Raw genomic sequence first — 12,392 nt, forward strand, 5'->3', positions numbered from 1 at the left:
AGAGAGGGTGCAGGATTGGGATTGATATGTAAAACAAGTTTGTTTCAAATTTAAATTGAAAAATTACCAGAAAAAAGAGCGGGTGCACAGGAATCTCTCACCTATACAGTAATAAATAGCTTAAAGAATTTCAGGTCCATAATTAACTGTTTTGGGTTTGGTTTTTGAGATACAGTCTATCTATATAGCTCTGGCAGTCCTGGAATTCACTATATAGACCAGGCTAGCCTCACACTCACAGAGATCCATCTGCCTCAGCTTTCCAAGTTCTGGGACTAAAGGTGTGTGTCACCACACCTGGTTTAATTATTTGTTTTAAATTACCTATGAGAGAGGAACCTGCAAACATAAAGATGTCTAAGCTTTTCAAGAGGTCCAACTACAGAGGAAACAAATACTGGGAAATGCAAAGATTGGGCATGGGCATCACCAGGATAAGGGCATTGTAAGAGGTTGTTAGCAAAGGGAATGATGTATACCTACTGTGTGTAGAGAAAATGCCACTATGATGTCAAGTGTGGAAACTATTGCACACCTACGGCCTAGAGAACTCAGGGTATAGACAAGAACAAGGCAGCTGAGATGCAACAAGTAGATATACTTCTACCTTATTTCAAAGGTAGAGCTAAATGGTGCTGGAACCAAGCTGGGAGTGGGCTTTAGTTAGGCATCAAGGCAGATGGCCAGTGATAACCAGTTAGAATTAGATGCAAGGAAAAAAAAGTCTGTTGGGAAGATGAGTGGCAGTGGAAATAGAGCTCTGTTCCAGTTGGTTGTGGTTCAACTTGTGAGTTCATTACTAATGAAATGTCAGATAATTTCTGTCACGTGGAGAATTCTGCATCACTAGGCCTCTTTCTGTCAGAAATCTGGAGCTTAGAGACAAGTCCAGATGTGTCATTTGTATTTAGAAGGGCTCAGGGTACAAAGGTTCATCCAGGGAGAGAATTTTCATGGAGAAATGAATAGGCCAGGAGCTGACATGGGGCACACAAGCATGTTAAATACAGAAGGTATTAGTACCATCCAGAGAGATTGAGAAGAATTGGCCAGCAGCCAGCAGAAAGACAGAAGGCCTACAAAGCAACACCGAAAATCAAGTGAGAGTCAGATGCAAAGGTGACCATTAAAGCTGACAAAATCAAGTATACATGTATCTTGGCCACAGGTAAAAGTTACAGGTGACCTTGAAGGGCTCTTTCAGTGCAGTGACAGCCACAGAAGCTGCCTTGTTCTTATAGGAATCCAGAACAAGCCTAAAATATTCAATCTCAGAGACAAGTGGAAAGACAGAAAAGAAAAAGTAATTCGGACAAAGATTTGTTGTTTTTGCTGATCATTTAAAGAGACTTCACTTTTACTCTACAATCATCTTCTCTGAATCTTTTTTGTAATCAAAAGGGATTCTTGCATGCAATATATTGACTAGTGTCCTAGTTCACAAACAAACCATCTTCACCAAACAGTAGATGATGAAATAATGGAAAACTGAAATAAAGGAGAAAATAAGAAGGGATAAGTTTGAATAAGAGAATTAAAAAAGATACAAGAAGGAAGAATTGGGGAGGAGGGTACCTGGAAGGAGGAGGAAGACTTTCCAAAAATCAGGAAGAAAAAGTGAAAAAACTGAGGAAAAAAAAAATATTTAAAACTAGGAAAGGAAAATAGTAAAAACTAGATGAGGAAAGAAGTACTAAAAACTAAGAAAAGGTGTTGAAGATGAGAAAAGAGCACATTAAGGATGGTTTTTCTCCTTGTACAGCCATTTTGGAGATCAGTATGGCAGTTCCTCAGGAAAATAGGAATCAGTCTACCACAGGATCCAGCAATTCCACTCTTAGACATATACCCAAAAGATTCACATCCATGCAACAAAGGCATCTGTTCAACTATGTTCATAGCAGCATTATTTGTAATAGCTAGAATCTGAATCCTGTCTTTATTGTAAATCTTTATCTTTTTTGGCCATGAGTCTTTTATCTGCTAAACAACATTGTTAAAAATTAAAGCCACAGCTGTATTAGCCATGGTTTATCCAAGATAGCGGGGCTACATTTAGCACCAGCATTGAGAGCTGTGCACACCACCTTGGTTTTTGCTGCATCCAGCAGCATGTTGTTTGCTTGGAGATGTGGTCATTGCCAGCTTTCATACACACCATTAAGTTGTTAGTGGGGCTTCTTAAAAGCCTGTTTTTTTGCCACTATGCTGACTTAAGAAACCTCCCTTAAAGGAGCTGCTCAAATCTCTGCTTATCTCTAGCAAAACCAAGAAAAAACGTTGCTACCAAAAAGCCTTGCTTGTCTCTATTCTTTTGTTTGTAAAATCCCTTTATAAGCTTTTGTCAAGTTTTAAGTGAAAGTTCTCAGCCCCACATTGGGACATTGGGTGCCATTTTGTTTCAAGCAGTTTTCCCACAAGCCTGATTACAGTGCCATATCAGCCCCAAATAACACACAGAGACTCTGTATTAGATATAAAGCTATTGGCCAGTAACTAGCCTTTCTTATTGGCTAGCTCTGTCTTAAATATTAACCCAATTCTATCAATCTAAGTATTTCCATTTGGTCTTATCAGAGAGAGGGTCTGGACCTTTTTCTCAAGTCCCTACATCTTGAATCTTCTTATTACATCTCCCAGAATCCTCCTTGTCTCCTAGTCCCACCCATCTTGCCTTCCTAATTGCCAACAGTGCTTAATTCATTAAACAATAAGAGAAACACATTTACAGAATGGCATCTCCCATCAACTTCCATCATATCCCTCAACTGAAGAATGAATAAAGAAAATGTGGTACTTTTACACAATGGAGTACTACTCAGCGGGGGAAAAAAAATCAATGGAACCTTGAAATTTGCAGGAAAATGGATGGAACTATAAGAAACTATCCTGACTGAAGTAACCCAGTCACAAAAAGACAAACATGGTATGTACGCATTCATATATGGATTTTAGACATAGAGCAAAGGATTACCAGCCTATAGTTCACACTGCCAGAGAAGCTAGGAAACAAGGAGGACCCTAAGAGAAACATAGTCCCCCGGAGGTGAAAGGGACAAGATCTCCTGAACATATTGGTAGCGGGGGGGGGGGCGCAGTAAATGGAGAGGGAGTGAGGAGGAAGAGGAGGGGAGAAGAAGAGTAGAGAGGAGAACATGAAGGAACAGGAAGATTGAATCAGGGGAGGAATAGAGGAGAGCAAGAAAATAGATACCATAATGGAGCCATTATAGGTTTAAAGAGAAATCTGGCACTAGGGAAATGTCCAGAGACCTATAAGGATGACCCCAAATAACAATCTGAGCAATAGTGAAGAGGCTCCCTTAAATGCCCTTCCCTGATAACGAGATAACTTTACATGCCAGTAGCTGATGTAAACAGAAGCAGATATCCACTGCTAAGCACTGGGAAAAGCTCCTGGAATCCAGTTGCAGAGAGGCAGAAGTAATGAGCAAAGAGGCCAAGACCAGGCTACAGAAACCCACAGAGACAGCTGACCTGAACAAGAGGAAGCTCATGGACCCCAGACTGATAGCTGGGAAACCAGCATATGACCAACCCAGACCCCCTGAATGTGGGTCTCAGTTAGGAGATCTGGGCAGTCTATGGGACCTCTGACTGTGGAACCAGGATGTTTCCTTGGTGCACAAAAGGATTTTGGGAGTACATTCCCCATGAAGGGACACTCCCTTAACCTAGAGACAGGAGGGAGAGCCTAGCCCTACCCTAAATGGTTTGACAGATTTTGATGATCCCTCCTGGAAGGCTTCACCATTCCTGGGGAATGGGATAGGGAGGCAGTATGGGAGGGTATGGGAAGATGGGAGGGAGAGGGAACTGGGATTGATATGTAAAATAATAAAAAACATTTTTTTAAAAAAAGAAATGTAAGGACACACACACAAAAGGATGGTTTTTCTCTCTAGGTGTAGCTCAAAATAATATTTGAATTATATGTCAATCTCAAAAAAAACCCAGAATCTCCAGAATATGTGTGGAATATGTTCTACTTCAGATTATTTATCCAGAATTAAGGAAAGGGAGTAATACATTATGCAGTCAGAAGGGATCTTGCTGAGAACAGGATTACAGAAGCTACTTATTTTCTGCAACTGTGAAAATATCACATAGCTATTTAAAAACATTTATGCCCATTCCTATACTAGTTAGTTTCAGCATAATCAGGTCATTCTTTTAAAAAAATATTCAACATAATTAAAAGATCTCTCCTTTCCCTTTCCTCTCCCAAAACCTTCCATATACCCCTCTCCACTCACCTTCAAATTCATGGCTTTTTTTTTTTCAGTTGTTACTACTTGTGTATATGTATATGTGTCCATGTATGTGTTTGCATATATTCCTGAATAAAACCTGCTTGGTCTACTCAATGTTACTTACGTGTGTGTTTTCACTGCTAAGCATTTGGCACTGGGCAACTAATAGGTATAATTTCCTTTGGGAAATGTTACCTCTCCTGCCCTTACAATCTCTCTTCTGCAATGTTCCCTGAACCTTAGGTGTGGGAGTGTTTTGTAGATTATATCCATTGAGACTGGGCACCAGAACTCTGTGGTTTGATTGGTTGTGGTTTGCTGTAGTGGTCTCCATCTATTGTAAAGAGATATTTCCTTGATGAGGGATGCAGACTACACCTTTCTGTGGGTATAAGGACCAATGTTTATAGATTGTAGTTAGGTTGTAGATTCTCTCCCAATAATATTGACTTCACCAGAGCCTGGTAATTAGCTAGGTTTCCAGTACCAGGAATGTTTTCCCTCTTGTTGAGATGGTCTTAAATAATTAAAGAGTTGTTGGTTACCACCAAGGTATGTGTGCCACTATTGTACTCATATGGTTATCATGCCAAGCTGGTCATGGATGTGGCTCAACAGCATCATAGCTGAATAGGATTGCTGGTTGTATCATTCCTTTGTAAGCTTACAATGAGCCTTCTGAGGCTAGTCCTCAGGAAGGGGTATTCAAGTCAGTTCCAGCTCATGGGTCTCTTCTGGGCCCTATGTCTGAAGCTCATGGTGCTTCATTAATAGTGACTTAACTACCACCACTAGGAGGCAACAAAAGGCAACAGCAATACGCTGTATGTATCTCTTGGATAGCCCTAGCTTCTCATGTTTAGTACTGGGGGTTTTGTTAGGTACTCTTTGATTCTTGGAGGGTGTATTTGTCAGCCCAGTTGAGAAAAGCTCATTAAAGCTATATATGTATATTTATAAATGGAACATTGCAGTTTTTTAGATAAAAATTTAATAGTATAACTCCATATGGTTTTTTCAGACATCTTTATTGTTATTTTGTCCACTCTCTTTCTTCTTCCCCTCTCCCTAAAGAGCTCCCTTTCCCATTTCTCCTGTTCAGTTGCTTATATTCTGCTATTCCACTTTACCCTCTGCCTACCTTCTGTATTTACTTCCCTCTCTCAACCTAAGGATTCCACCTTTTCCCTTTTCCCAAATCAGATTACTTATAGTCTGCTATCTCCCTATCTATTGTTCCTCAATGCCTCTGTCCTGGCAAGGGAACCATTTTACTTTTCTGCTTTCTGTAGTTACTACAAGCTGTGTATTCACAACTGAAGATTGGGAGCTAGGAGCCTTTAGTTAGAGGGAACATGGGACTTTTGTCTTTCTGGGTCTGGATTACCTCACTATGATCTTTTCTTCTTCCATCAATTTATCTACAAAGTTCATGATTTCATTTTTATTTTTCAATATTTATTTATTCATTCATTCATTTTTACATCCGGCCCAAGTTTCTACTCCCTCTTTTCCTCCTACTCCCTGACCTCTACTCTCCCTCTCTCTCCACCCCCAATCCACTCCTCCTCCACTCCATAGTCTCCATAGGATTGTAGCCATATCACAATGCAAAATGTATTCAGTCCAACGTCAAGGCTCTCTGATACTCTTTCATAGTCTCAACACTGTTTAATAGTTCAAAGTTCAATATGTCTTCTAAAACTCGAGGAAATCTCTTTATTGTAACTCCCTGTAAAATCAGAAAACAAACACTCCAATATACAGTGGCACAGAATATACAGTCATCTCAAAAGAGAGGAAAGAGTGCTATAGTGAGGAAATATTGATCCAAAGCAAGACTGAAGCCCAACAAGGCAATCATCTAATTCTGCCACTCTATATGTAATGTCAAAGGACTTAGATGGCTCTTCCAATCTCCCACTCTTCCAAAGTTTGCTAGCTGTGACATACTTCTCTCTCTTGGGCTGGTTCCATTTTCTGTATGCAACTCTCCTCAACAAACATACCATGGCTATGGTACTTCCAATATGTTGGGGTCTCCAAACATTCTACACTCCACTTTCAGTTTTAGGCAAGGGCTGCTCAGGTCCTCTATGCAGAAGTTCCCTGACACATCCCTGTCCCTGGCAGTTTTCCTAAACCCTGGGGTAAGATTCCACAATCTTTTTACATCTACGTCTTTAGGAATCTAAAGCCAGAAACAAATGGCCAATGCTGACAAGTACTATTTCCTGTTTGGGATGGAAACTGGCTCCTTGAATTTTTTGCATAAGTTTTGATTTGTTGATGCTTTTTAGATGGAAGAAAGTGTTGTTATTTTGTTCCAATGTTAGGATAAAGCTGAAAGGGGGTCCTGCATGGTAGACCATGGCAGATTCCATGGCAGATGAGGGTGACCGAGGTGGGGGACAAACATGCCAGGCAAACAGAGCTTTAGTGAAAAGTTTTTTTAGAAAGAGGAGGGAAGGGTAAGGGAAGAGAAAAGAGGTAAAGAGACACAGAGAGGACAGAAGAGAAGAGAGAGCAGAAAGAGAGGAGAATGGAAAGAACAGTGAGAGCAGAAAGAGAGTGTAAGTGGGTGGGGTCTGTCTTTTAAAGAGGTCCTTTACACCTGCATGCAGACTGGTATTCATGGAAACCTGGCCTGACCAGAGTACTGCCTGAGAATGAATTCTGCCAGGTGACAGAAATTCCTCGAACCTTTTCTTTTCACAGGTTGCAAGATTAACTGATTGGGGTCTCACCCTAAGAGCACCACTCTCTTCATTTAGCATCAGGTCTTTCCTTAAACTTCTCATCTTCTTGAGCTCAAAATTTAGCTCCAACATTACATTTCCTGATGCTTTTTTCCTCTTCAAACTTTATATTTTGTATTTCTTTTTGCTATGCTTGCTCTTTTCCATTAAGATCTACATTAAGAGTGATCGCTAATAATCACATTACAGAATCAATAATAGGCTGTCTTGAAATCTTCCCTGCTAGCAATATTAAGACTACAACCCTTCAATTTAGCCTCTGGCTGAATTTTTTTTTTTTGAAATGGCATAAAACAGCCACATTCTTTGTCAAGAATGGTCTCTAACCCATTCACTGATATAGAGAAAGTAGAAAATGGAAAGACATTCCATGCTCATAGATTGGTAGAAATAATACTAAGAAAATGATCATCTTGTCAAAATTTAGTTACAGATTCAAAGCAATCTTAATTAAAACCCCCATTTGATTCTTTGCAGAAAGAGAAAAAACATTTTCCTAAAATTCATATGGACCCACAAAAGACCCCAAATGGCCAAAGAAATCCTGAACAAAAAGGACAATGCTGGAGGCGTTACAATTCCAGATCTTAAGACATATTACAAGACATAGTAATAAAAACAATATGGTACCAGCACAAAAACAAACATATAGACCAATGGAACAAAACTGAATACCCAAACATGAGCACATACAAAAAAGACAGAAAGGAAAACACCTTCAACATATGGTCGTGGTAAAACTGGATGACCAAATGCAGAAGAATGAAATTATGAGAGCTATATCTGTCACCTTGTTTTAAAAAAAAGTAAATTATCAAATAGATCAAAGACCTATAAATGAGACACTGAAACTGCTAGATGAAAACATAAGCAGCACCCTATATGACATAGGTATAGAGAAGGATTTCCTGAATAGGACTCTGTTTGTCCATTAAGGCCAAACTTGAAAAGTAGGATTTAATGAAATGAAAAGGCTTCTGTACATCTAAAGTAACAATAAATTAGGACAAGTGGAAGTCCACAGAATGGGAGAGACTATTTGCCCACTATATATTTGACAAAGGATTGAGATCAAGAATATATAAAGAATTCAAAAAGCAAAGAATAAAATAGATGAACAAATGACCCATTGAAAAATGGGTCTGGAGCCTGAATTCTTCAAAAGAAGAAAAAGAATGGCTAAGAAATATCTCAAAAATTGTCCCTAGTCATTAAAGAAATGCAAATCCAAACAATTTTGAGAGTTCTTCATATCTCACTCAGAATGACAGACAACAAACGCTGGAGTAAAAGGAACCCCTAATTCATCTTTGGTGGGGTTATAAATTGGTGTAGTAACTATAAAAATCAGAAGAATTCTCAAAAAAACTAAAAATTAATCTACCATATGACTTAGCTATAACACTTTGTCACATGCCTAAAAGACTTGACATCCTACTCCACAGATACTTGTTAAGGCTATTCTATTCATGATAGCTAGGAAATGGAAGCAATCTATATAATCTTCCACTAACCAATGCAAAATGAAATCTGGTACATACACAGTATGGAATACTGTCCAGTGGTGGAGAGAAATGAAATTGTATTCTGGGCTCCATACTTGGGCCAAGAGCAACAGAAGCTTTATTGGAAGGCAGGCTGGTCCTAGGAACCCCAGGTAAGACATCACCCATTGCTCACTAAAGACCTTTAAGCTCAACCAAAAACACCCAGACTGCACCCCTCTTCTTTATATTCTGGCCTACAACTTCAAAAGACTTTTGCTTTACAGGAAACCAGGCTGGATTTAGAGGTCCCAGCCCTGATAGAAACTTCTGCTGAACTGAAGGTCATGCCATACGAGGAATCTCAGAGGCCAAGCAGGTACCCAAAATCACAGAGGTCACATAGGTACTTGGAACCTCAGAGGCCTCATTGGTACCCAAACCCCCAGAGATTTTTCCAGGCTCCACAAAAGCCCAGCAGAGAAACCCTACTGGACCTGAAGACTTGTTATTCACCAGAACCCGTAGCTACTTAAGCCAAGAAACCAAGAAGAAATAGAAACCAGGGAACTAACCACCCACCCAACAAAGACAAACACAGAAATCAATACCTAGTCCTATAAGCATTCCAAATCCAGATGCCTAAATGCCAGTGCAAAACCACAATCAATAACAGAAAAGGGCAATATGGCACTGCCAGAACCCAGCGATCCTATATCAGCAAGACCTGAACAATCCAACACAGCTGAAACACAAGAAAATTACCTTAAAAATAACTTTATGAATATCATAGAGGTCCTTAAAGAGCAAAAATAAAACAAAACAAAATTTAAAGAAAAATAGAATCAATAAAGAAAACACAAATGGAGGGAATTCTAGAAACAGAAAATCTGGGTAAGCAAACAAGAACTACAGATACAAGCATCACCAACAGAATCCAAGATATGGAACACAGAATCTCAGGCATGGAAACAGATTCACCAGTCAAAGCAAATGTTAAATCTAAAAAAATTCCTAACAGAAAACATAATGGAAATCTGGGACACTATGAAAAGACCAAACCTAAGAGTAATAGGAATAGAATAGGAATAGCTCAAAAATCCAGAGAATATATTCAACAAAGTCATGTAGGAAATTTTTCCCAACCTAAAGAAGTGCATGCCTATAAAGATACAAAAAGCCTATAGAACACCAAGTAGATTGGATCAGAAAAGGAAACAGTAAACATACAGAACAACAACAAAATATTAAAAGTGGCAAGGGGAAAAGGTCAAGTAACATATAAAGGCAGACCAATTAGAATCACATAGACTTCTCAATGGAGACCAGAAGGACCTGGATTAATCTTGCAGACTCTAAGAGACCATAGATGCCAGTCCAGACTACTGTACCTAGCAAAACTGTCAATCACCTTAGATGGATAAAACAAGATATTTAATGAAAAAGTCAAATTTAAACAATATCTATCCACAAATCCAGCCATACAGAATACAGCCATACAGAAGGAAAACTCCAACCCCAGGAAATTAACTACACTCAACAAAAACACAGGAAAAGATAAGCTCATACCAGCAAAATACAAAGAAGGGAAACACACACACACACACACACACACACACACACACACACACACACACTACACTACTACTACTACTACTGCTGCTGCTGCTGCTGCTACTACTACTACTACTACTACTACTACTGCTACTACTACTACTACTACTACCACCAAGACCGACAGCAACAAAAATAACAGGAACTGGTCATTAGTATCCCTCAATATCAGTGGAATCAGTTCACCAATAAAAAGACACAAGCTAACAAAATGGGTACAAAAACAGGATCCTATTGGTACACAGATAAAGATTCATGGGACCAGGCTCAATATAGATTAAAATGGGTTTGTTCCAGGAGAAGTCACTTACATAAGAAAGAAGATGACCAGCACAAGTTCCCTTTCCAGGGATTCATCCAAGCTTCTCTCTGTGATCCAACCAGAAGCAAGAGAGCCAGCTGGGGAAGTGACCTACCCTCCCTCACATCCACATCTGTGACCATGCCCAAATGGGTGTGGTCAGTGCTACAGGTACCAGGGTGGATATCTCACTATAGCATCCATCATCCTGCTGCACACAAGACACACACATCAACATCAAAGAGAAACAGTACCTCAGAGCAAAGGGTTGGGAAAAGATTTTTCAATCAAATGAACCTAAGAAACATGCTGGTGCAGCTATCCTAATATCTTCAAAATAGATTTCAAACCAATTAACTTTAATCAAAAGAGATGGAAAAGGGCATTGTATATTCATCAAAGGAAAAATCCACCAAGATGATATCTAAATTCTGAGCATCTATGCCACAAAAATAAGGAAACCCTCATTTGTAAAAGAAATATTACTAAAGCTTAAATCATGCATAGGACCCCATATCTTAACAGTGCGAGACTTCAATACCCCACTCTCACCAATGGACAGGTCATCAAGACAGAAACTGAACAGAGAAATAACAAAACTAACTGATTGTTTTTATGCCCCAGTTCTTCTGTTTTGGATTAAGAAATACTTAATATATTTTTATTTGAAAAGAGTCCACAGTTAAGACACTTTGAATTTTTAAAGATGTTCATACTAAAATCCATCAGTGTAATCCACCATATAAACAAACTGAAAAAGAAAAACCCATATGATCATCTCAGTAGATGCTGGAAAGGCATTTGAGAAAATCCAACACCCCTTCATGATTAAGATCTGGGAGAGATCAGGGATAACAGGAACATACCTAAACATAATAAAAAGCAATATACAGCAAACCAAGAGCCAACATCTAACAAAATGGAGAGAAACTCAATGCCATTCCTCTAAAATCAGGAACAAGACAAGGCTGTACATTCTCTCCATATCTCTTCAATATTGTACTTGAAGTTCTAGCTAGAGCAATAAGACAACAAAAGAAGATCAAGGGGATCCAAATTGGGAAAAAAGAAGTCAGTCACTATTTGCAGATGACATGATAGTTTACATAAGTGACCCAAAAAACTCTACCAGGGAATGCCTACAGCTGATAAACACCTTCAGCAAAGTGGCAGGATACAAAATTAACTCAAAAAAAAATCAGTAGTCCTACTATATATAGATGATAAAAGGGCTGAGAAAGAAATCAGAGAAACATCACCATTTACAATAGCCACAAACCACATAAAATATCTCGGGGTAACACTAACCAAACAAGTAAAAGACCTATATAATAAGAACCTTAAGTCTTTAAAGAAAGAAATTAAAGAAGGTTCCAGGAAATGGAAAGATCTCCCATTCTCTTATAGGTAGAATCAACATAGTAAAAATGGCAATCTTGACAAAAGCAATCTACAGATTCAATGAAATCCCCATCAAAATCCCAGCACAGTTCTTCACAGACTTTGAAAGGACAATCCTCAACTTTATATGGAAAAAAAGACTCAGGATAGCCAAAACAACCCTGTACAATAAAGGAACTTCCAGAGGCATCACCATCTTACTCCTGTCAGAATGACTACAATCAAAAACACCAAAGACAGTTTATGCTGGACAGGATGTGGAGAAAGGGGAACACTCCTCCACTCTCCTCCACTGCTGGTGGGAGTGCAAACTCGTACAGCCACTTTGGAAATCAGTATGGCAGTTCCTCAGGAAAATGGGAATCAGTCTACCACAAGATCCAGCAATTCCACTCTTGGGTATATACCCAAATATACACATTCATACAACAAGGACATCTATTCAATTATGTTCAACTACAATCCATACCCACAGAAAAGCTAAGAAACAAGAAGGACCCTAAGAGAGACATACATAGTTCCCCAGAGGAGGGGAAAGGGGCAAGATCTCGTGAGCAAA

This window comes from Phodopus roborovskii, unplaced genomic scaffold, assembly GCF_943737965.1.
Source record: "Phodopus roborovskii unplaced genomic scaffold, PHOROB, whole genome shotgun sequence".
Taxonomy (NCBI): Eukaryota; Metazoa; Chordata; class Mammalia; order Rodentia; family Cricetidae; genus Phodopus; species Phodopus roborovskii.